Source organism: Anarhichas minor, unplaced genomic scaffold (genome assembly GCF_050575085.1).
Source record: "Anarhichas minor isolate MPS153535 unplaced genomic scaffold, ASM5057508v1 ptg000011l, whole genome shotgun sequence".
Lineage (NCBI taxonomy): Eukaryota > Metazoa > Chordata > Actinopteri > Perciformes > Anarhichadidae > Anarhichas > Anarhichas minor.
The window spans coordinates 11,323,123-11,348,240 of record NW_027466457.1 but is presented as its reverse complement, the minus strand read 5'-3'; the positions used below and the strand labels follow the sequence as shown (position 1 = coordinate 11,348,240).

The window sequence follows — 25,118 nt, the reverse complement described above, 5'->3', positions numbered from 1 at the left end:
TGTCATGTCCTTGTCTCTAGTAAATGAGGTGAGTATCGTGGCCTTTCGGCAGCCTATGATCCAAGAGGGACCTATTAAAATCTGTTCATACATCAATTGTTAAAGTTACTGAGAATCTAGTTAAATGCCACTGGCTCTGTTGCTTCTCGTCTGTAAACTGACAGACCATTTTACTGTGCCAGCAGTAATAACACTGCCTCAAGAGAATGACATTTTGTAGTGACCACTGGGTGCTAAAATGTGTGGTTGCTAATGTTTAAGGTGGGATTTTACTGTTTTTCTAAAGATAAGTTTAAGGCTTTTATTTTTATTGATCCCCATGGGGGAATTAGTCGCCCAGCGCAGCAGCAGAAGCAGAGAAAAAGACAAGTAGAATATAAGCAGAAAAACAAATGAACTCTGCAATAAAAACAGGCATAAGCGGAAAATATGTACTAACGCAGTGAAAATAATCCAGTCTGGTGGGGAGCTTTGTCACATTTAGTTTGTTTTTGGAATGCAGGCTCATGTAGGGCATTAGTATGAGTCAGGCTTTTATTTTGACCTTGTTGAGTTGGGGCATTGTGGCAGACCCGTAGGAGTGTACACCTCTCTGGAGTGGTCGTGATCTAACAGGAATGTTAGCTATGCCTGATCAGCCAACCCAGACCTTTGTGCTGGAGCAATGTGGAAGTGCCCACTACTGCCCTTGTGTATATAACTTCCTGTTTATGTTAATGACACCATCTCTGAGCACTGGTCTGGTTCCCTTTATCAGCAGAACAAAGTCTCTCTCTATCCATTCTTTCGCGCTCCATAACTCTATTTCCCCCCCCGACTTTATCCTTTTGTCTTTTCTTACGAGGTGCATCTCTAGTCTAGGTGGATATTAATCCTGGTGCTTCAAACCTGCCTGGGGCTCAGAGCTGTCTTCTGAAATGCAGATCTGTGGAGGTGTCATCATGGCTCTATGTCTTTGGTGTCTGCGCTTGCCCCCCAGCCTCACTCTCCTATTCACGCAGCCGTGATGACATACATTATTCCTCACTGACTCATCTGGGCAGCCTCGGAGTCAGTTTTGGTATGCCCTCTCAACTTCATATGTGGAAAAAAAAAGGGAAGTTGTTAGATATATTTTATGCTGGTGTCTGCAAATCACGTAGATGTGGTATCTGCATTTTTCTAGCCTCTACTTTCTCTTCCCTAATGCGTGTACAGTGGGTCAGACATGTGATGGTCAAACAGATATCTTGCGCCTCTTGCGTGGTTAATTTTTGTCTTGTGACATTCTGTTTCCCGTTTTCACAGATCAGCGTTTATAGTTGCTCCCCACTCGGTTCTCAGCCTCTAACTAAAGCAAATGACAGGCTTGAGGAGAAATGACATCAGAGTCGCAGCCACATGCCCCTGTAAGAATGCCTAAATATTTACAGGCCCTCATAACGCATGCCGGCCTACCGCTCAGCCTCCCATTTGTACAGCCTATAAGTTTTTAAAGTCAGCCCTGTGGTCGCTTCCTTCTGCTTTAGCTACGTCTATTCCACGTCCTGTCTGGGCTGATCCCACGTCATTGATTCCTCCGTGGAGCTGGGCTCTTTAATTACAGTCATTAGCTTGAGTAGATCTGCTGCTGGGGTTAGAGAACCTTATTACAAAGACCTTGTCTCTTTCCTCCCCGCACTGCGAACGGCTTAACGCCGCTGGCTTTTGCGTGTTGTCTGAAAACAAGCTGCAGTCACAATGTTTACAGAAAACAAGCTGCCAAATTGGATCCCCAAATCACACAAGTCTCACCAGGAGACATTTACCCCGTTTTCCTTTCATCCTCGTTCAGTTGTTTATGGAGGAGAAGTGTGCCGCTTTCCCAGCAACAGATTGAAGCAAAGTGGGGTGTAAGAGGCCATGTCGTTGTGGCGCTGCTTGTTTGCTTGTGGACTGGTGGCGTGACCAGACCGGAGTAGCCATTTATCCACCACTCCAGACCTCCATTAATATCTCTCTGTTGATATCTACAGTACACTTCCACTGGCACGTCTCTCCTCCTCCTCCGCCTCCCTTATCCCGTGCTTTTATTTTTAACCAGGTTCTGTTCTGTTTAACTTTCAGTTCTCTGTTTTTGTCTGCCGTCAGGATGTCATCACGCATTCCTCTGGGTCTGTTGTTTAATTAGTCATATGGAGATCGTCTCCTCTTTGGGTAACGGAAAATATGTACAAACATCTTGCTCCCATTGGGTCCTGATGTGTCTCTCCACCTTCCGACTTGAAAAGAAAACATTTATTATTTTTAGCAGCGTGCTAAAACCTCACATCTGTTTTGCACATAAGATATAAACAAAACCAAAAGCAAGATAATTACTTCAGTCTCTGTTTCTTTCTGTAAAGGAAATCTGATTGAAGTTAACGGGTATTTCATCTACGTCTGTATTGTTGTGACTCACGGGATCTTTGTGAGACCTGACCAAACCTTTTAGTTTTTGATATTGCGGCTCCACAGCGTATGACCATAGAGTTTTTATCGTAGCAATCAGGTTCGCTTTTGAGACGCTAGTGATGGTAATGTGTCCTTAAAGCTCAGGCCTGGAGCAGCATGACCTGGCTACAGACATGTTTTATTTTTAAGAAAGTAGGTTAGGGCCTGGAAAAAAAGGAAGAAAGAAAACATTCGGTCACTCCATCCAGTTCCTCATGCTCTAGATCGCCATTATTAAGGAAGTGTTGAGATGTTTCTGGGCTAAAGTGGGATTTTAGGCAGCACAGCCTCATGACAGAATATAGTCCAACCCTTTGTCTAATGGCGTGCACCTCTTGTCGGCTGATGTCAGTAACGGAAAACGAGGGCCTGTAATTCAGTGCATTACTAGCAGCAGCAGACGAATAAAAATTCCATTTCCTCTCTGACCACCGCTGGTATTAAGAGCTGAGGATTGCGCTGTTGCCTGAGTGCTAATGAAAAAGCCACTCAGTGTGTGAGCAGTTAAAGCTCTCTCAGCGCAGCGAGGGTGAGGCCTTCCTGCTGTACGCATCGCCCCAGCCAGCTTGATCGATTCGCTGTTTGCTCTGTCTTGTCTAAGTGCGAGCTCTCGTTGCCCACTCCGCCCGCAGTTCATAATTCCAACTTCGACCAGTGCAACCCGCTCCCCACTAGGCTTCCCCGGCACAGTCTGTCTTTCAGCCTGAGGGAGCTGGACAGCCCAGGCATGAATTCATGAATTCCTCATAACACAATCTGTTGGCTGATCAATAATTCAATTCTACCTGTTAGCAAGCATGTCTGGATCCAATCTCACCTGCACCTCCCTCGTACCCTCTCTTAACAAGGTGGGTGTTGTGACCTTGAGCCGGGCTCAGCGTAGGTCCGTGGGATTCTGTGTGTGCTGATTAACTTTGCTTTTGTTCGGTTCTCAGGCAGTGCTTGTTGCAGTCCGCCATTGTGTATCCACTTCCCCTGTGCATGCGTGTACACACACACGAGAGCCTTCGGACATTGTGGATTATGGAGCGCTCATTATTTCAACTGTGTACATCTCTCGTGTCCGTGTCCACAGCAGTGTGTGGATGCGGTGTCCATCCACAGTCGACAAAGTTGATGTGTGAGCTTATGCGCGATCGGTCTCTCCCTCCAGGCGGCTAGACGAATCAAAGGCATGGATCTCATTAAAAGGTATAGAGCCTGTTGAGAGGTCAGCGGCTAAGTTCTCTGATTAGTGGGCTCCGGCGGGCTGCCTTGGTGCTGCAGGTGTGGTCCCCTCATCGCCATGCCTCTCATCCCTCTCCAGCTCACACCTGGGGGGCAGTGTGCCCAACACTCTTTCTCACCGCAGGCCTCAGCCCCATCTGACAGGGTCAAGGACAGCACACAGAGCCACGGGTTTACCCCCTCAGTCCCCGTCGTCTGGCCCTCTGTATTTCCCCTCCTTTCTATCACGGCCTAATGGGCTTCCTTCCTCCTGTTCTGTTTTCATCCCGCTTTGAGTGTTTTATCAAAGGCCACATTCAGTTTCCATCCCAGTGACAGCCTCTCTCGCTGCATATCAAGCTGCACAGATCGCCCGACGAGCTGCTTTCTGGGTCGTTGGTAACTCGTTCCAGGGCCCGGGCTCCTATCAAAGCCAGCAACCATGAACCAAGGATGACTTTCAGCCAAGGGCAAAGTATGTGCGTGTGACTGCGAGTTAGACACACAGGACGCTTCTGAAGATTGCCTGACTTTGGACAGTTTCTCCCTTTCCTCTGAATGGTCTTTCTTTTTTACTCTCGCTGCCTCATCCCCTGTGTGCCTCTCAGTTTAATGCCCTTCCAGATAAAACAATGCCAGTAAACTTCCTCTTTGTTTCTCTCTCTCCTTTTCCCGCTGATAACCGCGCTATCTAAAAGTAGGCCCTGGCAGCACTCCCTGTCTATTCACCCCCCCCCCCCCCCCCCACACACACACACACACACACACACAACACCCATCACCTCCCCTCCCTCTGTCCTGGTATGTTAGGGTGCATTGTGTGTAATCTGTAGATGGGGAGGGAGGGGTGTTTTTTATTTTCCCTTTCTTTTCCGGGGCCGCCAGAGGAGGAGGCTGCGGGTAGATGGGACTGGCGCGTATCTGCTGACTGTCACTTCCATTAAGTGTGCTGTCTTCAACTCCCACCCCTATATGCCCAGACCAGGCTCTCAGTAAGCCAAGGTCCCCTTTTGTTCAGTGTCCAACCTTTCTAATCCACAAACCCTTCAGTCCACAGATGTGCTGCAGTAATTACAGGGCACTTTTTTTCTCTGTAAACTTTTCCTACATGAGGGTTTTATTTTTTTTTTAGGCTTATTTTTGTTGCTATACAGAGTTTGTCAGAGTTGTTGGTGTGAGGTTTTGGCATCAAGTTCCCCCGTGAGCAGAGAGGAATGAAATCACAATTAGTCCACACACTGCTTCATACTGCCGTTGCCTTCTCCCCGCTCTGTCTCTATCCCACTCAGGCTCAATCAATTAATAAAGCTTGACATTTATTGGAGGAAGCAAATAAAAAATGCTTGGTTTGGGGATTGTCTCGTGTGCAAACCGCTCTCCCGTTTTTGTGTTTGTTTGCATATCATTGAACGTCCTGATCCCCCGACAACAGCGCTGCCAAAAACATTGGCCTCCAAGGAATTCAGTTTAACGCTATGCAAGTGCCTTTTCTAAAGGGCAGCGCTGCGCCTCTGGTTGTCGAAGTATGTTTAGCAGAATAATCAGTGCTTTAATTAACAAAATTCAGTTCAGAATATCAATTATAGTTTTCCTTTATCTGCAGTCATGTCACACCAAGAAACAATTATGACCGATTGTGAGTTTCTATTGTCTCTGGCTGGTGATAATTGGTTACTTTGCTTATAAATTACAACTTAAAAAAAAAATAAAAAATCTTCCCCTCCTGCTCTCATTTGCAATTTATTTTTCTGTTTTTGTATTAATGAGTGGCCTTATTAAGGCTCCCCCTTCCCTCAAATCACGAGTTTGCGAGTCTTTTGAGTGTGTTCTGTTGAAGAGAGAGAGCAGTGTGTTTTCATACAGAGAGCCTCAGGGCCCCGCTAGCATTTTCTCTCAGTCTCGTCCCAGTCCAGACACGCTCCTCGTTCTGGTATGACAAACATCTCCTCCTGGCTCAAACTACAGCTGAGCCTTTGTGGCAGACACACTTGATTCAGTTACACTCTCATACACATTCACAGTCTAACTCCACCCCCCCCCCCCCCCCCCGCTTTTCTGTTTATCTTTCTCTCATTGTCAAACACCCCTCAAACAAACGCTCTCTCGACTCTCCTGCAAAGTCTCAGCCTACCAGGCTCTGGGCTTCTTCTCCTTCTTCTTCGCTGGTTGGGGTAATGACATGGTTGTGGCCCTCGCCGCGGTCCGTGTAAAACAACAGATCCGCCTCGCTACCGCACCTTTCTATCTGTTTAATGTGGAGTGATGGAGTGTGTGTTGTCACCTGGAGGTGTGCCATCACCATTAGCCTCCCGATGCAGGCAATGAACAATGTTTTGTTTCACGTCTTTTCTATTTTATCCCTTATTTCTCTTCCGTCTGATTGGAACAGTCCTCGTGTTTTCACTTCTTCCCCATGTTTGGAAATAATTTGTCATGCTTGATTGTCACTGAGACATGACCGGAGTTTGGCTCTCTTCCAGTTACTGCAGAGTATTTTTTTTGCGTTTGCCGGTTGGCCCGTTGGAAAGGGCTGCAGTGGAGCCAATTATAGCAATGGGTTTTGTGCGCAGTAAGCGTAGCGTGGCGGTAGTGGGTGTGATGGGTTTTTAATGGGACTGAGCCACATTCACAGACGTAAAAGCTTGTTGTTTTTGGTGATTGCAATGGTCAGTATATGATAGGTGGACAGTCCACTTGAATCTGTGTCTGATTAAGATCAAGCACCACTTAAAGCCAGATGGCTTCCCACCTGTATTTTAAATCACTTTTTGTTCCACGGATTTATAATTGAAATGAGTCACATTGTCAAGATTTCTTTTTTTAATTTTTTTGCAAAACAGAATACAGCCTTTGCTGGGTGAAGTGCCTGTGTCTCCATTCGTTAGTCACATTTCTCACAGGATTTGTTTGGTAGTTATATCTATGGACTAAGTGGAAGTAGAGGATTGAATAACTCTGAGTTTTCTTTCCCCACTCTCATAATTGATGCACTTGTTGCTTTCTTATTCACAGTGGGGGTTGAAAGCAAAGACTCGCCCCTCTAGAAAGTATTCTTAGGATGTTATCTCTTGAATAGAGAAACTCTCCCTTCTCCCCTGTCTTTGGAGCCGGTGTGTGAGTCTGCCTTTGGCTAGGGTCTGTACCGTAAATGATACGGCGAGGGCCATTAGCTAGATCTTAGTCTGTTCATGCTGCTGGCCCTTCCTGATGGCTTAAGTGTTTTCTGCTCATTAACCATACTGTCATATGCTCTTTTGTAAGGATGCACATTAATCTAAATGCATGCAAGTGCATTAGAATCCTTTACATTAGCACGCATTAAATCACAAGGGGCTTCGTCGGCTAAGAAATGACTGAGAGAATGCCAGGGCAGTAGTTTTTGCTTAGCTCAGTGTAGACTATCGAATAAGTGATTTGTATTCTTGCTGCCTTGCTTTCCCCTGCCCTGTTTGCAGTAGCCAATCTGGACAAGGGGTTGTTATCAGAGGGCCTGAATGAAACAGCTGCCTAGCACTCTTCACCACGGCTCCGCTCAAGTCCTTCTACGCCTTTTGAAAATGTTGTGGTCTGCCCGTTGTGTCAGATACACGGCTCACTAATGGCTCCTGGCTCTGATCCAACCTTATCCCACATTCTGAACCTGGCTTTGGTTGCATCAGGCCCCTCTCGCAACTAGCAGACTTACCTGGATCATGCCAGCCAGCAACAAGCCTCTGCTAGGGAAACAGTCTTCCACAGCGGTTGAGGTATTTGGAGGATAAGCCCTACCTCACCCCAATGGACTGCTCCGAGAGGCCATGGCTAGCACCTGCCACTGCGAACACGCTAATATTTAACAACGAGAGGGTTTCAGCAAAGCCCTGTGGGTAAGCCATACCGGATCTTTCACTTCACAAACTAGCCTAGTCACATTGAGATGTTTTTTTTTTTTTTCCTTTACTGTTTTGGCTCTGCCCTCTCCCTGCCCTTGACTCGGGGAGCTCCTATTGAAATCGAGTGCACGTACAGACTTGTCAGCTCCATGTAGCCACTAGCAGCTAGCCTAAGTACACCACCCTTATCTGTGATGTCACTTGCTTCCTCCCCTGTCCATGCTTGTCTGGGCCAGGTCATAGGCCACCCCCCCACCCCACCCTCTCTTTAGACCTGTCTGTATCTGGCTGTAATGCAGCCTAAGCCTTTTGTTGAGAAGGGCATTAGCCTATATTTGTGGGCATGGGTGCTTTGTCATCCAGACCTGGGAACTGCTGCTCCAGATGGGTGATTAGTCAGTACTGTGTGTATGTGTCTTTTAGAGACCGTTGGTGAGCTTCTGATGTGTGTATGTGACCTAAGAACGATGTGATTACAAGACAATGGGACAGCCAGCCTAAATGAAGATAAAACACGGGCACTTGTATTGCCTCATGTCATACCCTTTTGTATGTGTATGTGTGCACGGATGTGTGGTTCTGTGTGTTTATCGTCTGATAGCCATCATCCCCCTCCCCTGTACTCACATGGCCAATGCAATCTCATCTCCCACTCTGACTCTGCTAGCTGGGCTTCCATCAGCGATTTGGAGTGCAGCTCTCATGCCTGTAGGCTGCCGTAATGATAGCTTTTGCGGGAAAAAAAAGCCCAGCTGTTTGCTCACAAAGTATGAGAATGAAAAGTGGAGAGGAGGAGGCAGACGAAGAGGATGAAAGTGTCACCAGCCCTCTTTTGTACAGCTGCAAGTCTAATACAATTTCACGGAGCAGACCTAACAAAAGCATGAACACGTGCACCATGAAAGATTAATTGGTTGCTGTTAGCTCTAACGATCATCATCACCTGCAGCAGCGAAGGTAGGGAATAGAAGAAAAGAAATGCGTTGCCTGGTATTGGCGAGGATAACAAGGCACCGGGGTGGAAGGCTGACAAAAAGTTTCCGAAGTCGAGCACCAGAGTTAGAAATTGAAGCTGAGATGCTGTTGTTGTGTGCTCACCTGGTCTAGTTAGCGCAGTGACGGCTCATCAGCTGGCACTGATTGCACTGCGGACATGGTTAACAGCCCATTTAGAGGTTGTGTGTGTGTGCATGTGTGTAAGCGTGCCTAGAAGAGAACAAGCATGAACCATTGTGTGTGTATATGTGTGTGTATGGTACACCACTGTCCAGACACATCTGCCTGGATTTAATTAGTTTTGCCTGTCACAGGGACCCACCAGTCTCTCTGGTGTTTAATAACAGCCCCGACAGTGGGCATTTATCAAGGTCTGAATAAAGCTGAAGGATCGTGCATTCATTGCAGCCAAAATCAGTTAAAGGTTTATTACGTTATTTTTATCTTCTAAAGAAGCCCCCGTTTCCCGTACATGCTGGGGCACGTGGAGACGCGATTCCTCTCCGCTGTGCATATTTTTGGCACCCTTGCAGTCATCTTCTTCTCTCGTCAGTCATTGTATTAATATGTCATGTGCCTGACCCAAATTTCCAGGCCCTTGAATGCTCCCAGGGCTCTTCCTCCACCTTGTCCCCCCTGCTCTTTTTGATCAGAGCCATCATGGTGAGAAGTATCCCAGGCAGAGAGACCGAGGCCATGTTTCGTTGTCTCCTCAATCAGCATCAGTAAGCTCTCCTCGGGTGCAAACGGACCCGCTCCTAAATGCCTCCTCTTTCAAAGTGTCTCCGTCCTCCCGTCTCCTGACTGCAGTGCTTTCTAATCAGGGCAGGAGATTTTTCGCTGGTGAACCAATATGAGCTGACAGACACCCTCCCCTCCCTTAACCTATCTTCTTCCCTACCTTCCCTCCACATCTGTGAATGTTACCTGACAAGACTCATTTGTCAACCCCCCTTCCCCCAACCCTTCTCTTTCCGTTGCTTGCTTGCCCCAGCCACCTGATCCCTCCCTCCTGTTGTGTCTGCCAGTGCCAGCAGAGTGTGTGTGTGTGTGTGTGTGTGTGTGTGTGTGTGTGTGTGTGTGTGTGTGTGTGTGTGTGTGTGTGTGTGTGTGTGTGTGTGTGTGTGTGTGTGTGTGTGTGTGTGTGTGTGTGTGTGTGTGTGTGTGTGTGTGTGTGTGTGTGTGTGTGTGTGTGTGTGTGTCGTCTGAAGAGACGGAAACTAAACTGAGTAGAGCCGAGGTGCATACAGGTGCAGCTCCTCTTGCCGCCCGAGGAATAGCTGTCAAAGTCTCTTCGTTTTGGTCCTCTTCCTTCATGTCATCCCCACTGTGGCCTTTATACGCCTCACTCTATTCTAACTCGAGTCTAGATAAGCACTGTTTTAGGGCAGCGTCGCCCCAAGAGGTGTAGTATCCACAGGGAGGATCCCTCCGGCTGTTGCTCCAGCTGTTGCTCTTCATCAGTGTTCAACTTCTATGCTCTTGTATCGTATGGATATTGTTTTTGTTATTATCGCTGACTTACTCAAAGGACAATTTCCCCATAAGGGATAATAAAGATTTCTACTACTACTGTGATATATTGCATGCCAGAAGGGCCAAAAAAAAAAAAAGATAGCGAGGAATTCAAAAGCAGCAGGAGCAGCAGCTAACGTTGCCCCCGAGCTCCTCTCGCAAGCTGAGTGAATGCAAATGGACTTTAAAATAAAGGAGAGTTCCCCAGCGGTAATAGTCTGAATGTCTAGCACAATGCAGCATAGCCCCCCATATCCCCTCATTCAATTCCACAGCAACTTCCTTTTTGGGTGGGATCGTCTTGTCTGATTCCATCCTCCTTCTGCTCACTGGAGGAGATTGCTTTGATTTCGGGGTAGACTTGACCCGATTAAATAGAGTCGGTCCGGGCCGCGTGGACGGGTGGCTCCCAGCCATCGTCTCATTTGTGTTTCTCATTGTCGCTCGCAGCTCCCCTCCATTTTTGTTCTCTCTCCCTTCCTTTTGTTTGCCTCACGCTTATGCTCAGTATCTGGCCAATGATTGATAAGACCCAATGCCTGACAATGCTTGGCGTGCTGCTCGGGATCGGCGGCGATGGCGCTCATGCATTGTGTCGAGTGTGTGTTTGTGTGTGCGTGTTCAGGCTTTAGCAGGGAGATGGGATGCGGCTCACGTCATTGTTTATCTACCTTTCCACTTCCAGATGGCGCCCAGTGGAAAGAATGTGCTTCTTGACACACACTCTTTCTCTCTCCCCCTCTCTCTCTCCTCTCTCCTTCCCTTCCTCCATCTCTCCTGTGGCTCACTCCGGTATATGGACTTGGTTTCGTGTCCAGAACATTCAGCATGAGGTGAGGGGGAAGGTGGTGAGAGAGCCAGGAAGGCAGACTGGGACTTCAGAGGGAGCCCTGGAAAGTCGTGTGTGTGTGTGTGTGTGCGCGCGTGTGTCCGCGTGTGTGTGTGTCCGCGTGTGTGTGTGTGTCCGTGTGTGTCTGCTGCACTTTTCCATCTCTTCATGAGTATTTGTGAGTCTGAATCACAATGCACGAGTGCGCTAGTACGACAACACATTTTGAAACACTTGACACATTTTTCTCCGAGGTCATTGAATCATAAAAATCTCGTCTCGGGCAACAATTGAGTCGGCCGGCCCACGGTCCTCTCGGCCGTCTGGATTGATGGACGGTCAGTTCCAGCAGCGGGAGATAATCACAGCGTGTCAGTCTCCACCAATGCAAACTCTTATCTGTGTCTGCCCACTGCCAGCATGCCTCAAATGACCACAGGGACACGCGTTTCTCTTTATTGTTCAGAAACCCAGAGGGAGGGAATGTATATAAATAAACGCATTCACCTGAAGTGCACCTTCACCACAGGGGTACTTCAACAAAACTCACCTCCCTATTTTGAAAGAGCATACATTTATGATAAGGCAGCGCTTTCGGATGTCTTTTCTTTTTTTTTTTTTTCTTTTTTTTTTTTCGTTTTGCCTGCTGCCTTTTTTAGATGTATTATGCTCTGTCTGAAGTCTCTGGCGATAAGCCTTTACCGTTTCCGAGTCCTCACTCGGAAATCTTCTACCGTAACATGTCAACGGTATCAGGTTGTCCCATGGCAATGGAAGTTGTTGTTTTTTAATCTTCTGTTACAAAGTCATTCCTATTGCCTTCACCATCAAGTGTGAACAAACAAGATTACTTCACCCGAGTGTTTCGAGCAACAATGGACTTTGGATAAAAGTCGCCTTGTTTCTCGCATCCGCTCTGCTGGTTAAAGGTCTATGAGGGGTTTCTTTTCCCAGAGTGCTCCGTGCTAATTGTGGCCTAATGACGTGCCGTTATAGCAAAGAGTGGTAAAAAGCAGCCGGGTTGGTGAGGCATGCTGCCTTTTTCTGTGCCGGCTGATTACGCTGTCTAGTTAATGCACACTCCTCAGATACAAATGGAGGGTGGTTATTGCATCAGGAGAGACAGTCAGCCTGTCAAAATCGCCCTCTCTAACAGACAAGAGAGGGAGATAAAGAGAGATGGAGTAGAGTGAGAGCAAATATATTCTGGAGAGCCAATTTCACTGAGGGGATAGAAGCGTGGTTGTGCAATTATGAAATATAGCTTTCCGTTTCAATAATGACCTTTTCTCCACAGGCTATATATAGGCCAGTGTAAATGATTCAGGGAATGGTCCATAGTGTCGTATAGATGATGGCCTGTGGATTCCTACAGCGAGCAAAGACAGTTTCCATTGAATAATTGTTTCTCGATGGCACTACGTTGAGCAAGACTGTTGGAAATGACAGCTGGGGACATCGGAGAAAGCAGTGAAGGGCACTTCACCACTACGCCTTTCCCAAGTTGTCGTCCTTATGCTGCTGTTAGTCACTTCCAGTTCCTATACTTGGTGTGTATGTGTGTGTGTGACCGCCTATGTGTGTCTGCTGGAACTCTAGAGAAGGAAAAAGGGCAGTCTCGTCTGTTCTTCTTTCGCCGTAATTAATCACCAGAGGATCACATGGTTGTTTCAGCCCAAGATTAATTTTCATATAAATAAAATAAATCTCCTTCAGCACAACTTTTTCGCTGCGAGTCACACATGAAAACGCAGCTAAACGTGGCTTCAGCACTGCTGCCAGTGGTGCCAAACTCCCAATCTGCCTACAGCACTGCTTACTGTGCATCTGTCTGGATGGATTCTCAGAGGTGGTACAAGCCAGCCGCTCTCCCTGCAGCTGAGCCAAAGCTGGGGAAGGAAAAAAAACGAGGGTCAGGAACTGAAGGAGTCCTTTGTGACCTGCTAATATAAGAAACAGACACTGGTGGAATTTCAAAGCTATGAACCAGAAACCATGTCCGACTGAGTGAAAAGCATATTAGTTTGTGGCACTTATTGCATTCGTTTGTTTCTGCACTGTACGTTGGCTATGGTTCATGCTCTTAGATGCTTGTTTGAAGACAGGAGATGCACTTATGACTTCTGGTGACTAGTTGTTCTCTCGAAAACCGATGTTGAATACACTTGTCACATTGTAAGTCGCTTTGGATAAAAGCGTCTGCTAAATGACTGTAATGTAATATGCAGGGACTTAAAATATTTACGCTTCACCAGCAGCAATTACACATGTACATATTTATCAGCATGTTTACATGCACGACACTCTACACCCAGAGTCATTAAGAGCTGGCCATCATGTTTTGGAGCCTGTTTTGTACCTAGCAGTAGGACACCGATATACAGTCCTCCTAAATGTATGGCATCTCATTTGCATTTATGCAGACATAAACTAGGCATATATCTCCTAAAATCTGTATGTGGTCTGCAGCACATAATGTATTCATTTATTATTGTTGGGCCATAAATCAGTTTATTGTTCAGGCAGTGGGGAAAAATACACTTTGCAAGTGCCCAAAGACAAAGACGTCTTCTGCTTGACAGTTAAATATCCAAAGTTGATGCATTTTTACAATGATGAAGAAACTAAGAAATCCTACAAATATTATGAAATATAAAATCCATAATGGAAATCGTTTTCAATTAATCTTAAATAATTCAGTAATTGAATTAATCGTTAAATCTTTTGTGTCTTCACACTAAATCACAATGGATTTCCAGATTTTCCTCACTGATGATATACAGTTTGTTCTTAAAATAGCAGTGCATATTTCCTTTTTTGTTTTTGATTAACTCTGTTTGTCCTGATTATGTACAGTATGACTGGACTGTGAGGTTCTTGGTTGGTTTAAGATCTATCTTGCTGTAGCCATTCTGAGTTTAATTAGTTTGGATTTAGAGCATAGTTAAAAGTAGGAAATTGAATGAAAGCAATTTTATTTTCCAGCCCTGAACACACTCGCATATACACCAGCCCTCCACACACACACACACACACACACCACCTTTCCCAGCAGTCGGTGAAGGGAGGCCCCCCTGCGGTGCCAGTGTACAGCCATGCACGACTCCACACTTATTATCATGATTGGCCGCAAAAGGTGGCGGGACGCTGAGTCCATTCACGCTGCCAGACGGCTTCATAAAGCGAACACCAATGGTTCCCAGTTGGCCCTCATCAGCGGTAGCGAGCAGCGGAGCACCTCAGGACTTCTGCTCTCTGAAGTGACAATAGTTTTCCTGCCGATATCGGGAGAAAAGAGAGCAGGGGAGGGGAAAAGAACAAGATGGCTGCCAAGCATAAGGAATCTGTTGAATGCCTCATAGGGAGGTCATCCAGGAAGTAATGAGGTGAAACGCTGCAGTACAGCGGTAGCTGTCAATCAGTTTGGACATTGTTGCGTTATAATGAGTGGCCGCTGTGAGTAGTAAGCAACTACTTAACTACAGTAGGCAGCATTGTTGACTGTACGTCCTCTCTCTCTCTCTCTCTCTCTCTCTCTCTCTCTCTCTCTCTCTCTTCCAGTAATCTCCTTCATCCCTCGTTCCCCCCCCCATTCAGAACAAGGCAAGTAATGCTACCCATGGACCATTTCCAGAGCATAATCCAACATCTGTCTTGCACACATCTCTTGCTTTTGGCATTACAACCTTCACTCCCCCCCCCCCCCCCTCCATCTTCCACACCCCCTCTGGTAGCCGTCACAGCTGCTGAACGATTTCCTCTCACTGGGAGGCTCCTCCGAGTCACCGTGGCAGTGTCAAACGAGGCTCCTATTTAAGCTCATTAAATGTTTCCAAGAGAATAGGAAATCAATGGTGCATACCGGTGCGCGAGAACTTTTCTCTTAATTTAATTTCCCCTCCCCCTATCTGTTTGCACATCTCTCTCTCCTGTTTTTTTTCTCCCGTCATTCTCGCTTGTTCTTTGCAGCCCGTCGTTCTCCTTTAAGTGGTGGAGTTGGGGCGATGTGGGGCAACGGTTGCCTTCAGAAACCATTTCGGACTCGTATTTGTGACGGGCACCATGGTGTGAGGCTGCCCAGACTTTTCAGTTTTGTTTAGCCCTCACTACATGGAGGACAATCGACTTGAAAGTTTTGCTCACACTGACCTCAGCCCCGCAGTTTCAGCTTTTGTTTCAAGCGATGCTGTTAAGGGAACAGGTTTAGACTGGAACAGAATGTTGCTTTGAAAACGTGTAAGGGAGCAAGGCATTGGGATGCTTTAGATTGAGATGGACCCCAGTTTATACATACTCCCACCTCATGCTTCTTTCCTGTTTTGACTTCAACCTAACATCTCCTTTTTTGTCCATGTCTGTCTTTTGCTCATCAGAAGTTTTTCTTAGGTGTGTGTGCATGTCTGGCAGGGCTTTGTACTGTGTGAAACTATGCCTGGGGGCTGGGCCCACACCTTCTCTGGAGCTCCTGTAATTGCTCTTTTGGGGCCTTGTCTCTGGCTCCGAGCCCGTCTCCATCATTCTCACTCTGTCATTCTCCCTCGCTCTTTGGCCTCCTCCCTTCTTTTCTTTTTTTGTTTTGCCCTCACTCCGACCCCCTTCCCTCTCTTCTCTCCCTGCATGGCTCATTATGGCTGATCCCCACCTGCCCAATCTGGGAATTCTCTTTCCACACACTCGCATACACACAGAGCCACTCAGCAGTTTTCAGAGCCGCCTGTCGCTCGGATAGTTTGTGTGCTATCTGCTATAAAACAGCTTTGCTAATACTGTTTGGCCGAGAAATGGAAACAATAGCGCCGTCACATTTTCTTCCCCCCTCCAACTGGTGCAAACAGACAGTTTCTCATCTCTGTCGTGGCTGTTTGGGCACCATTTTTAGTAAAGCCCTGGCCCTTCAATCCCCGGCTCCTGCCGTTGTATACACTAGCCTCAGGCTCCTATCCAAAGGCCTGGTCTTTTCCATTTCCATTCCAGCCCTCCTTCCAGCCTCTCACCCAGCTGCCTCACCATGCCTGTTCCCAGGCTAGGGGCCTTACTTTGAAGGATAATGGATTGGACCAGTTGCAGCTGCTCAGTAGCAGGGCACTATCATAGGAGTTATCTAAGGGCCTGAGTGTCCTGTGATGAATGGCTGGGAGCTGTGTGTCTCCACCGATCAATAAGCCACTAGCACACAGATGAGCTAGATGCCCCTCGCTCTCCGTTCTCCCCGTCCACACATGCATCTCCCTCTCATAATCTCCCACTATGTTTGTGAACTTTTCCCTCCAATTCATAGCCTGAATTGGGCCATTGATCTTTTATCCTCGACTTGTTTTAAATAAAGGGCCAGTATCTCCTCTCCACCCGAGCATGCAAGGTTTCTGACAGCACTTATTGCTACACTGGCGGCAAAGCGCGCAAACATTACTTTAGCCTGATCGAAGGCCCGTAATCGGAGAGCAGGGAGAATGAGGGAAAGGGAGTATGAATCTGCTACTACCCCCACCCTGGTTTCCATCACAAGGTTGATGCAAGCAGAGCTCCCAGGTGGATATGCACACTTGTAATGCAGACAAACACACACACACACGCATACACCAAACAGTCTTTCTGTCAGGGCTCATTGAGCGCAACCTGTCCCAAAGCACCTAAACAGCCCCACCCAATCTGAATTGAAATGGGATGCTGTCAGTTTACCCTCTCCTTTGTCTCATTGTTGTGCACACGTGTACGTGAGGTCTCTCCAGACCACCAAAACGTGTACGTTGGTACTGCAGAACAACAGGTGTGTCATAGCTACTGTATGTGTTGGTTTTTGATCTGCTTCTTTTTTTTTTTGCCGGCGAGGGATTTGCGATGAAAAGAGCGGACTGGAAATCTCTCTCCTTGTCTGTCTCTCTCTCCGTCTCCTCTCCGGGGACTTTCAGTCGTCTGTATCTTTGCCGCTTCTTCCTCGTCTCTCGCCTCTCCTCCCACTTCTCTAACCCGCAAGCTCTGATCTTCCCTCTGATCTGCCGTTGTCTCTGTCACAAAGAGCAGATTTTTCAGCCTGGTAATTGCATGTCTGCTGGCCACCACACCTGTTGCTGTCAGTGCAGCGGTGTGGGAGAGAAGGGGGTCGCTACGCCCTCTGGCCTTCATGGTTCTAACCCCCTCACCACCACCACTACCAGGGAGGTGGGGGGTGTAATACACCGTGCGTGTACATGTGTGGTATGGGGTGCTCTCACAGTTGATTGTGTTTACCTGCAACCTTGAGCTTCACCTCTAGCGTGCATGTGTGTGTCTTCTCAAACCTGGCCAGTGCTGATGCTTTTCACTCACTCTTTCTTTCTCTCTCTCTCTCTCTCTCTCTCTCTCCCTAATCCTCTCCTCCCCCTCTCCCCTTATCCAGAGCCCGGGCCCTTAATGAAGCTGGGGGTCAGCAGCAGTGTGCGGCTAATTGGCCAAGTTTGCCCGGGGCTCCGGCTGCCTGTGATTGAAGTGTCCAGCGAGGGCCCACTGTGCAGCCGCCGCTGCACCCTGCTCTGTTCCACTCCAACAGCCAAGACGCTCACTGCACCCCTGTCTGCGACTCCCTAGTGAGTAGCACCCGAGGTCATTCTATTTTCCTTTACACTCCCAATACTTTGTCCAGTTTTCGTTCTACTTGTATTATTTTCACCCAACGAAGAGTCCTCCGGCTCTGACTTTTCTCTGAATCACTTGTCCCACATGTCATCCTGTGTTTCCTCTTAGAAACATTTATTTTTTGTGCCTCATTTTTCAAAACTTCTATATGTCTCTTCCTTCCCAAACTGTATTTTCTTTTTGCTAGACTAGACCACATTGGCTCTTAGCATTTCCTCACTTCTCTAGGCTTCTACCTCCCTCACACTCTTTCTCATCACTTGCCACTGTGGGATCCGGGCAATTACTATGGTCCCCCATTGGCCAACTGCCAGAAAAAAAACCCCAACAACTTCCAGCCCCTATTTCTCTCACTATGAGCCCAACAGTCCCAGCCCGGCCAAGCTGTACCACACTGCTCTGAGTTAACAGGAGGAGTTGGAGGCGATGGAGGGGTGGGGGTGCCTCTAATTAATAGAGCCTCCACTTTCTACTCATTAGGGCAGTCCTGGCTCCCATTGTTTGGCTGTCAGTACGAGAGTAGAGGTAGCAGGGCGATAGTGAACTCTGGGGAACGGACTGAGAAGATAGGGTGAGCAGAGGGAAGGGAGTGGGGCAATAGCTAACCATCCCACCAGGGAGACACAAAGGCAAGGGTCAGCCCCCAAGTACCACAGTACACCAATGAAAACACTTTTTTTTTTTGTGATTGCGCTCATAGAAGTGGAACATTGCTGGCCAGTAAATGGTCAACACTGTGTGTTTGTGTGTCAGGAAACAATGGTCCAATTATAAGTCAAGTCCTGGCCTACAGCTTAGGGTAAGTTATATTCTGTCAAAACTTTATTTGCACACCAGTAGGTTTCTGTGCTTGTTTATTAAGGGCTGCAAGTAATTAAATTTGCTCCGATGCTCATTAAATGAAGATCCCCTGCAATTAACTGCTGATATAATCGTTTTATATAGACGGCTGTAAAAGCTTCTTCTGTTCATACTTCACTGAAGAGTTGGAAAACGACCATGTTTAACCATGATTCACTCGGTCAATGAGGTGAATGAAAAGGTGAGGAATATTAACATGTAATTGCACAAGATGTACTGTATATACTGTGTTTGGGTTTATTCACTGTTCATCATTTCCTCCTAAACGGTTTCTGCGGTGTACTTTAAAACCCAAAGCTGCCACAAAGCCTCAGGACTTGCTGGTTTTCTTAGTGTGCCTCACTCGTCCATCTGTGAAGGGTTTAGCTTGACAGGCGACTTCTTTTCTCACTCATCTTCTCCATAATCAGCCGCTTGCTTAGGTCATAACTCTTGTGCTCCACTTTCCATCACATTTCCTCCAGTATGCCTGCCAGCCTGCCCGCTGGTGTTAAAGAAATGCAAAATATGGCTCATTTGAAATGTAGGCTACCCCAGGTGGTTGTCCTAGCTGTGCTGAATTAATAGAAGTTGGGTGGAGACTCGAGCTACACTTGCGACTGAAAACACAGCACATTAAAAATGCACTCGTCCTATTTTTAGAGTTTTGTTCACTGTTTTTGTCCCTTTGTTGTTCCCACGCTTCATCTCACATCCCAGAAGATAGTGTAAATATCATGGTAATGACATGCTTTTTGGTATCCTTGAGGATTAGGAGGTGTCAGTCATTTCTCCCATGAGGCTTTGCTTTGGCACAACCCCGGTGCGAAGAGGTTCTTGGGGACGAATGAATTTGAATGCACAAGAGCAAACAAATCTCTTGTTTTTGTCGTCCTTTTTTTGCGGCTGTTTTCGCAACATTGACCTTTTTATCTGCCGTGTTACTTTTAGATACTTTGAACATTAATCAATGCAGTCAACTTTGCAGCTCCACATTCTTATTTGTGTTGGAGATGCTCATTTAGTTTACCTTTTTAAATGTGTTTCTTTGAAGGAAATGGCAAAAAATTGGTAAACAAGACCATTTAATGGATAGTTGTACCTTTTGACACGTAATATTTCAAAGAGGAAGCCCATACAAAATATTGTTTTTGAAAAAGGCTCCAAATTTGTTTAGAGTATTACTGACTGCGATACTATAACTTTTTGAATTTGGTTCATGTTAATCAAGTGAGGAGAAGAAAGCTGTCCAACATCAAAAGTCCTTTCTATGATATTTCAAATTAGTCCGAATTTAACTTTGCATCTCCAGAGATAAGAGTGAATAATTCATTTGTCAAACTGAATCAAAGTGATGATCCTTACTTCAATGTTTGTGTTCTTTGGAAACTGAAATTGTCCCAATGATTTGTCGAATGACAATGTGTCATGTAATCTAAAGCTCATTGCTATAAGGTTAAATAACTTCCAGGTCATGTGGTATATTTATTTTTCTCGTTAACTGTAGAGTCATTTCGGTTCTCTCTGCGGTGATAAATGTATAATTAAATTCCAGGCTTTCTAAATTCCTCATCACCAAAGTATTGCAGTACTCTAAACTAAAAATGCTGCTAGCGCCCTCCAGACGTACCTGCCAGATGATAAACCTAAATCACCGCAGGCCAACACAGACACGGGGCCCTCATCACCTGCCTACGTCTATCAAATGCCATGTCCGTGCGGTACCAAAATAATATAAAACACCTTGTTCCTGACTCATCACCCCACCTCCTCCAAGCTCCCCCATCTCCAACGTGGAAGTGCAGCCCTCCAGTTTTCCATCGCCCCCTGTGAATATCCAAGCTGTCGAGGCTGACTGGGCTGAACGTTTTCTTGCCAGGGCACAGTTGGAACAGATCCGGCCTCCGGGCCACATATACTGCTCCACTCCAGCCCCTGCAAACAAAGCCTGCCCTGCGCAACTGTCATCTAAATGCTAAGCGCTTTGGATCGTTACGGTAGATTCCTTTTGTACATACTTAATCATTTTTTGAGACGGCTTGTCCTTTAAAAGCCTTACATGCTTTGCAGCTTGCTGAGCATGAGCTGCTGTTTGAGCAGGTTTTGTTATCAATAGAGAAATAGTCTTTTGTTAATCAACAAGGTGTATGATTGCAGAAATCTGTAAAGACGATGCAGGTGTTTTTGTGTGGTTCCCCTATTTGAGGATTATGGGCTGTTTTTTTACTCTGAGGCATAGTTTTTTGGAGCAACAAAGTACTGCAATGGTATATCTTTCAGATGATGGTATAAGACCTGTCTGCCAAGTTAATCGCCCATCTGCACCCTTGGGGGGCTGAGAAATGTGGCCGTCAGGCTTTACGGGAACATAAGCTAAACAGTCCGGCCCACTTTAAGGGGAGGCACGTAGAGAGACAGACTCCAGACGAGCCTCTCAAACTGTTTCATATCAAATCCGCAGACATACAAATCTCCACAATGATCTGCCAAGTTCCTGCAGAATTCACTGGAGCAGGGATAGCAGAATTTCACACCCGCGCCCCGAGCCCCCTCTCCCCTCCTCTCAGCCATCACTGGACGACACTTGGCAGCAGAGGGTGATGAGAAACATCTGCGAAAGTCGGTGTGTGTGTGTGTGAGAATGGTTGAATACACACTCGCCAGATATATAAAAAAAGTGTTTTTATGTTGTTTTTTTATTTTTGGAGGCATCTTTTACATGTCAGCAGACAAGTCAATTATTCTAACATAGATATCACAGTGGATGAAATATGAACATACCGTAGATAAAACATGCAAACTGTTTTAGTAGTTAAAGGCTCCAGGGCTGATTTCTTTTTTTTTTTTTTCTTTTTTTTTTAATCGATTCTGCAGCTCTGTTGGCAGATAAACGAGCAGGAGCAAGTGGGAAAAGAAGAGATGATGATGCACTTCCTTTTGTAGCTAAATTACTTCCTGTAGCTGGCAAAGAGGAAGTAGAGGCAGCCCCCTATTGCCGACATTTTCCTATTTTTACTCATTTGTCTTGACAATAGCAATGTTGTGTTTGCATGCTGACTATTATATTGTCAGGAAAAAAACTAAGAAACAATGATTCAGCAGGTCCTCCGGATGCTCCTGTGCAGCTGCCAGAGATGTGACTGCTCAGAGTCACTGAAGTCTCTTTTATTTGGGTGTGCTGAGCATTATAAATAATGAAATGGAGCCAGTAATTGGTGGTTCTTGGTAATTAGGACCAAGCTGTCAGCTAGCAAAGTTGCAGCCTGATGGTGGTGCAGCAAGGGCAGTAATTACTATTATCTATGGGGGTTGTTGACACAACAATAATCCCATTCTTAACCAGGATAGGGGAGCTTATGTTTACTGTCCCCATTTTTAAGAGGTTCATCCACAATAATGCCGCTGACATAAATCCTTAAGTATTTGAGTTAATGTCTGTCAAGCTAACACAAATGTAAACGTAGAAGGAGACCCCGTGGCCTTTAATTTTCTGCTTGGTGACGAAGCTTGTCCATATTTTTCCACAAGTTAAACAGTTGGACTTTTCCCCTGCAAGCGGTGTGACGCCCAACCATAAACGGCATTATCAACTATCTCAGCAGGTTTTCTAATTCCCCTGTAATCCTGTCATTTCATTCATGGATACCGCCTGGGTTATTCTGGGCCCGGAGCATATCTGCCCGCCTGTCTCTGCTCCTCTGTGTGAGAGATTGGATTTCCCAACTCCCCTTCTGCTCCGCCTTGCCACACACACACACACACACACACACACTAGCACAAACACACATGTTCATGCCCAAGTGTTTGCTCATCTCTTGTCAGATCCCCATAGTGTAAATAGGCTGGTCAGACCTGATGATATATAGGGTAGAGGACAATGGCACCGTATACCGTGTAGGGGATGAGTCCTAGTTGCAGATATTTACTCGCCCTCGCTGAAGTGAAATTCTGCTCTTCTGGCTCAAGACTTACAAGCACAGCATTTGCCCCATGAGATGAAGCAAGCTAATGGCCTCAAAAGCAGAGTACCCAGGTGACATCTCCTCCTCCTGAAATCCATGCAAAGTAATGAACCTGCCGGAGACTCGCATGACTTTATGCAAGAAAGTGTGATTATCGGGTGATTTGAAGGGGGCAGCTCGGGGACGTGAGGGTGAGTAAAAGGCAGGCGAGTTGCTGTTTTCCTCCATACTGTAGCACACAACACGCAAATTGCATCTGCTCTGAATTAAACATGTGGCTCGTTGCTTGAGGCATGATGGACATTTATACATATTGCTAGGCAGAGAAAATGGCTTTTTCAATAGGTTATTTATAGTAAAGACATTGTATTCATTTGATTATAATAAAACATCCATTAGACTCTGAGTGAACGGCATGGGGAGGTGAGGCCGGCAGAGTGCAGCTCAATGTAATAACAGTTGTGCGTCTGCCCTAAATGAGCCAAGGAAAAGAGCGGGTTCCTGCAGATATTAGTTTCCTTTGTAGGGGTGCTCGGATCCGGTGATATGCTTCGTGAGGAGTAATAAAGAAATATATCTGTTTTTATTGTGCCTTGGCGACAGAGTTATGTTTAGAGCTAGTATAAAGAGCTGGAACATGGCGTAAAATGATATTATGGCCCATTAGGTGGGGGCCCGAGCTAAGCGTCGCTAGCGGTAACTGAGGACTGGGGGTAATGGGGCCGCAGCGTATTGTCTGTGATCTGCTCTTTCACTTCTCACTGATTGAATCGTCTACAACACTGGCACTCCATCTCCTGGGGAACCGGAGTAGACGAGGTGATTTTGGCTGAAGACATCATTCAGTCAAACCTGGGAGATAAGAGAATGGGGTGGGGGAATTGGAAGGAAAGCATTCTGTGAAGGAAAGGTGACGTTCAGGAATAATTGCTCGATTGTTGTGTGGAACGAACAGATACCATGGTGTGTAAGGGTTTATTTTTTGATTTAGACATAATCTTGTTCTTTATTGCTGCGCATAGGGTCTCTCGCAGCAAAACAATAAACATGTTTTATTTTAGTTGGATTGTGACCAGGGGAACATATATCAGTGCTCCTGCTCTCCTCACGTGGTTTAGCTCTGCTTATGCTTCACTACGGCCTGAACCAATGCTCTCAAGTCACGTGACCTTATATCTCGGTCTCTCTGGTCTGGATCTCTACAGAGCTGGCCTTCTACTGCTGGGGCTTTTCCCAGTGGATATCAATGGAAGGGGTTAGGATCAAATTAAGGTGCTAGCTGGCAGAACCTTTAACGTGCCCTTCCCTTAGGACCCACTCCAGCTACACATACAGTGAGGATATAAAGGGTCTGCAATGGTTGAGAAGCAATAAATTAGCCTACCTAGCTCGAGGCTCGTCTACACCCACAGCTCGCCTGTAAACTCGGCTTCACCTCTCGTCCTTGTCAAAGCTACACCCTTCCAGTGTTGAATAGGCGAGACATTGTGTTGAGCGGCATAGTTTATCTGCTCTCCTGCGCAGCCGGCATGGGGGCTCGGGAAGTAATCTGAACCACGCAGGCAAAGAATTCCAGGCATCCTGAATGGAACCAGATGTGTGTTTTTGTTCACTCTTGTCTCATGCATGCTCGTGGTGACTTGGACACAGACATACGTGAGCGTGCTTCTGGGGGCGCACACACACACACACACACACAAGCATAGAATAACAAAACTCCTGCAGCGCAGTCTGGCTTTCATAACAGAAGCAGATGATATGATAAGAAACAGGATCAGCCAGAAATGGCCACTGCAGGCTTGTTTATGTCAGCGCGACCCCCCTCCCCCCTCCACACACACATAGATTAGCACTCAGATTGTGATGCCTCTACATGTTTGTACACGTCTGCCTGTATTGACCCAGGGATGAGCAACACACACATCTCCATCAGCATTTCCTAAAAGGTTTCCCTCATACTTTTTTTTTTTTTTTTTTTTTTTTTAAATAAAGATCTTTTAGAAGTGAAAATAGTGATCTGAAACCTCAGAGAAAAGGACTGTGTTGTATTATATTTTCTGAAATTTACAAAGAAAAAAGTGGACTTGCCATTCCAAACAATTATTCTGTAATGCATCAAGGGAACACTGAGGCCATTATACAAGGGAGGGACGGATACCTGACTCGAGTATGATTTATAGCCAGAGAGAAAGTTATAGTTAGACGTTGCTGCAAAGGCAGAGGAGTGGCTTATTTTTTCAGGAAATCCCCTCAATGGATCAATTCATAGAATGAATTGAGATGTCAAACAAGTAGTAGTGTCCTTTTTCAAGATGGATGTTTTGACTGGTCATAGCAGAAAAAAGGACAGTTGTAACAAACAATATTAATGATAGCTCTGCTCTATTCAAGTATCCCAGTGAGCCACCAAGCACAACACCAGATAACTAGAACTGGAACACTTATTGATTATACTGTATGTCAACATGTCTGTCAACAAAAGTTCTACAGGTATTTACATGTCTGATTGCCCTCTGACAGCTATTTGTCCTATGTTGTGTTGTTTTTTTGGTCACATGTTGCTGCTGCTGTAAAATTGGAAGTCTTTGTAAAAATCAAAGTGTCAAGAAATGGTTAACGTCTCCAGCTGGTTTCTGGCATTACACCCACATTGCATAAGTGTTGACCCCGAGGCCGTGGTTAAAGCACTTAGATGCTTCCGCCAGCAACACACAAAAGCTTTTCAAATCTATTCCACGTCCAAAGACGCGTTTCTCCTTCTTCTTGGCTCTGCTGTACCATCAAAGGAAGTGGTGTTCATCGGCCAGCGTTATTGCTGGCAGGAATGTGTGACTA

General features: G+C 46.2%; 1 protein-coding gene across 7 annotated transcripts in view; it reads left to right on the top strand.

Annotated features, from left to right (window-relative positions):
- The window catches only part of plxnb2b (plexin b2b), a 117,619-nt gene that overhangs the window by 13,450 nt on the left and 79,051 nt on the right, over nucleotides 1–25,118 (top strand). For 4 of the 7 annotated variants that reach the window (XM_076089416.1, XM_076089417.1, XM_076089421.1 and 1 more), the window contains one exon: nucleotides 17,246–17,432. The exons of 2 other annotated variants lie outside the window; for them this stretch is intronic. The gene's annotated coding sequence lies outside the window, so the exon portion shown is untranslated. Of the gene's footprint in view, nucleotides 1–17,245; nucleotides 17,449–25,118 lie in introns of all 7 variants that reach the window. One more of the 7 variants, XM_076089418.1, reaches the window with a different exon arrangement.